Source organism: Micromesistius poutassou, assembly GCF_964030765.1.
Source record: "Micromesistius poutassou genome assembly, chromosome: 2".
In the NCBI taxonomy this organism is placed as follows: domain Eukaryota; kingdom Metazoa; phylum Chordata; class Actinopteri; order Gadiformes; family Gadidae; genus Micromesistius; species Micromesistius poutassou.
Window position 1 is genome coordinate 23,819,822 of NC_140272.1, and position 4,282 is coordinate 23,824,103.

At 44.0% G+C, this 4,282-nt stretch overlaps 4 non-coding genes across 4 annotated transcripts; all 4 read right to left on the reverse strand.

Moving 5' to 3' along the window:
- Positions 1-291: 291 nt before the first annotated feature.
- Positions 292-363, reverse strand: AC3HAE_009887 (transfer RNA alanine (anticodon CGC)). Its single transcript has one exon. It is a non-coding gene; the product is annotated as a tRNA-Ala (tRNA).
- Positions 364-1,713: 1,350 nt separating this feature from the next.
- On the reverse strand, positions 1,714-1,795 carry AC3HAE_009888 (transfer RNA serine (anticodon GCU)). Its single transcript has one exon. It is a non-coding gene; the product is annotated as a tRNA-Ser (tRNA).
- A 1,095-nt stretch (positions 1,796-2,890) lies between these two features.
- Positions 2,891-2,972, reverse strand: AC3HAE_009889 (transfer RNA serine (anticodon AGA)). Its single transcript has one exon. It is a non-coding gene; the product is annotated as a tRNA-Ser (tRNA).
- Positions 2,973-3,453: 481 nt separating this feature from the next.
- On the reverse strand, positions 3,454-3,535 carry AC3HAE_009890 (transfer RNA serine (anticodon CGA)). Its single transcript has one exon. It is a non-coding gene; the product is annotated as a tRNA-Ser (tRNA).
- Positions 3,536-4,282: the final 747 nt, after the last annotated feature.

Below are 4,282 nucleotides of genomic sequence, written 5' to 3' on the forward strand. Positions count from 1 at the left end.
ACACAACGTACTGCTGTGATTAGAACCCTGCATCTTCTGTTGACTAGACAGTCACTATGACCAGCCAAGCCACAGCACCACTCTCAGTTCAACAGAAATGCTTCAGTAAACGATTGAGAATACAACGAAAGAGGCCTGCACTACCATGACATGTTTCTGTTGATCCTTTAAACAGTATAACGCATTACTGTTTAAACATTCATTAAACAGTAAATTTCAGCAATGTCACGTGATCGGATAATTGTTTACCTCTACAACTGACATATACGTCGTTTATCTCTCCCTGTATTGTGGAGATGCCGGGGATTGAACCCGGGGCCTCATACATGCGAAGCATGCGCTCTACCACTGAGCTACATCCCCTTTTTGTTCTTTGGCCTACATCTCTACCATAAATACCCGAAGCTTTGCTTAATGATACAGCCAATCAATAGGTTGACTTGCACTAGGCCATCCTAGTGCGAGATGCAGATACTTGGCCTGCCTGCTAGTAGCAGAGGTGGTGAACTGGTGCGGCAGAATTCAAACATGGAGAGGGGGATCCAATGGATTTCTAGTGCATCAGCTTAACCGCTTGGCCAGGACAATGGTGCTTTTCCACCTCAACTCTATCAGTTGTCCGAACAGTAATAGACTGCAACGTTTGAGGTTGTGTGATCACATTTTGAAATAGTCTTACACTCTTGACAACTGCTTGCTTTGATCACATCTTAGTGATCGGACCTCAGCACTCCTACATGGGAAGCTGTACAGATGGGCCGATTACTTCAATTGTACGTGTGTGCAAGCGATACATGTAGCTTTGCTTAACGATACAAGGGAGAAATGCGGTTATTGACTGGCACTACGGCATAACACTGTGTAGGGAAATTGTGCAAATTTCCGCTCGCCAAAACTTTCGTGGATAATGGATTGGAGATGCCGGGGATTGAATTGATTCAATCCCCGGCATCTCCAATAGTATAGTAGTAGTATTAGTATAATGGTATAGTATACAAATTGATGATAGCGTCTACAAGTCCACCTTGGAAGACAGTGAAGTGCTTTGACAGTTCTAAAACATGCATGAATACATGCGGTCTATGCTAATTTTTGGTCCGATTTTTGCTAAAGATAAAACAGCAAGAATGTGGTGACCATGCTAGTCTTCAAAGCATTTGATCCCTGGTCCAACATTGCAATTGCAATGAACTCAATATGATGAGGGTGGGATATGAACCCACACGTGCAGAGCACATGGATTAGCAGTCCATCACCTTAACCACACGACCATCCCATCTCACGAAGTACGGACTGTGTACCAAAAAAAATGTTGAATTTAATGTAGACTGTTGTTGTGAAAATGCTATCAATTGAACAGCAGTTATAACGCAGGCAGAGTATTGATATTCAATAATGACCTCAATTCGGGGAGATGGTGTATGACAGTCAACATTAAACTAGCATTGGATCCTTGGTCCGACATTGCCTATGCATTGATCTCAATTGACAAAACTAACCGATGATAATGGGATTTGAACCCACTCATTCAGCGCACAATTGAATAGCAGTCCATCACCGTAACCACTCACCCACCCCAACTGTTTTTTTGATACAACAGCTTCAATTTTGTGAGATAATTTAGGACACTGAACGGTGCACAAGGTTCCACCGAGTTTCAAACTCAGATCATTGGATTCAGAGTCAAGAGTGCTAAACGTTACACCATCAATACGATGAGGATGGGATTCGAACCCACGCGTGCAGAGCACAATGGATTAGCAGTCCATCACCTTAACCACTCGGCCACCCCATCTACTTTTTTGATACAGTGTACCATAAAAATTGTGGAATTGAATATAGACAATTGGTGTGAAAATGCTACCCATTGACGATTGATGATAGCGTATACAAGTCCACCTTGGAAGACAGTGAAGTGCTTTGACAGTTCTAAAACATGTATGAATACATGCGGTCTATGCTCATGGAGATTTTTGCTAAAGATACAACAGCGAGATCGTGGTGACCATGCTAGTCTTCGAAGCATTTGATCGCTGGTTCGACATTGCAAATGCATTGATCTCAATTAACAAATGGTAAATCAATACGATGAGATTCAAACCCACGCGTGCAGAGCACAATGGAATAGCAGTCCATCACCTTAACCACTTGGATCTACTCGGAGCCACCGCATCTCACCGAGTAGAGACTGTGTACCAAAAAAAATGTGGAATTTAATATAGATTGTTGTTATGAAAATATTATCATTTGAACAGCAGTTATAACGCAGGCAGAGTATTATATTCAATAATGACCTCAATTCGGGGAGATGGTGTAGGACACTCAACATTAAACTAGCATTGGATCCCTGGTCCGACATTGCCAATGCATTGATCTCAATTGACAAAGCTAAGGATGGGATATTATATTATATATTATATGGGCTATTTTGGGCTATTTTTGATACAGTGTACCATATAAATTGTGGAATTGAATATAGACTAGTGGTGTGAAAGTTCTATCCATGTACAAGCAGTTCAAACACGGGAAGAGCAATGATAAAATACAATGGCTTAAATTTTGGGAGATAGTCAAGACAGGTGCTTTGACCAGCTAAGCCACAGTACCACTTTTGATTTGTTCACTTGAGACGCCAATGAAATATGTCTCATGTAGCGCGACCCGCTCATGTGTGAAGCCATCAGAACTGGTATCGAATGGGATTCCAATTGAGTGGGGTACTTACATAACACAACGTACTGCTGTGATTAGAACTGTGATACGCTCTACCACTGAGCTACATACCCTTACTTACTGAAGTGCGGAAGTCAGTGCATAACTGCACCCATCTCATTTCAACGTGTTAAACAGCACTAGCTTATGGAAACCTATGCACTGATTACCCTGCAACCGTTGACGGCAGGATTCAAACCTGTGCGGGGAGACCCCAATGGAATTCTAGTCCATCTCCTTAACCACTCGGCCACGACAACACAAGCACCATAGTTTCAATTCTCTTGGTTGTTTGAACAGTAGCAGTCTGCAACATTTTCAACACAGAATGTATTGCATGACCTAATTTCGATCAAATTTCCGCTCGCCAAAACTTGCGTGGAAAAACGCAAAAAACACCAGAGATTGAACCCGGGGCCTCATACATGCAAAGCATGCGCTCTACCACTGAGCTACATCCCCTTACAACACAATACAGTACAGGAAACACTTTGGGTTTTCTCGTCCATGGCATTCAGCACTTGGACATGACAACTACTGGTCTTCAGATCTTTCAGACGTTTGAAGATTAACATCTCATGTCGGGAGAGCATGGTGTTAAAAATATTGGATGCTTGGACCTCATCCAGAAACGGCCTGGGATTGAAGATGTTGCCTCCTACATGCTAAGATTGACATATATTCACTCAATTCACGCAGTGTCACCATACGGTGTGGATGTGAAAGTTGTACAGGTGCAACCGTTGTCAGCAGGAATTGAACCTGCGTGTGGAGACCACAATAGATTTCGAGTCCACCCCCTTAACCACTCTGCCACGACAACACACCAACATCAGTTTCAAGTCTCTGAGTTGCTCGGAGTTGCCCCTCCCCTGTCCTCCCCCTCCCCTATACCCTAACCTCCCCCCTCCCCTGTCCTCCCCCTCCCTTATACCCTAACCTCCCCCCTCCCCTAACCTACCCCCTCCCCAGTCCTCCCCCTCCCCTATACCCTAACCTCCCCCCTCCCCTGTCCTCCCCCTCCCCTATACCCTAACCTACCCCCTCCCCTGTCCTCCCCCTCCCCTATACCCTAACCTCCCCCCTCCCCTGTCCTCCCCTTCCCCTAACCTCCCCCCTCCCCTGTCCTCCCCCTCCCCTATACCCTAACCTCCCTCCTCCCCCTCCCCCACACCCTAACCTCCCCCCTTGGATAAAACCTTGGATAAAATTTGTCTGATTCCATCTCATCCTGTAGATGTCTTTTGATATGTAAAAGCACTCGTGCTGGACTGTGCGTGTAGTGCTGTAGTGGACTACTCGGCCACTAAAAGCAGTGTTTTTTCCAAAAGAGAAAAAAATATATAAATAGACATTATCAGACCAAAGTATTCATTATTTTCTCAGTTACTCACAACATAGGCTAACGAAAAAGTATTAATTGATTCCATTTCAAAACGCTCATTTAAACATATTTGCACTGTGAGGAAATGCCCAAAACAAAATAAACTGCAAAAACCCTAACCCTTGTTTTATGAACATCTACAGTCTCCAACGTAACCCTAAACCCTAACCCTAACTGTTAACCCCT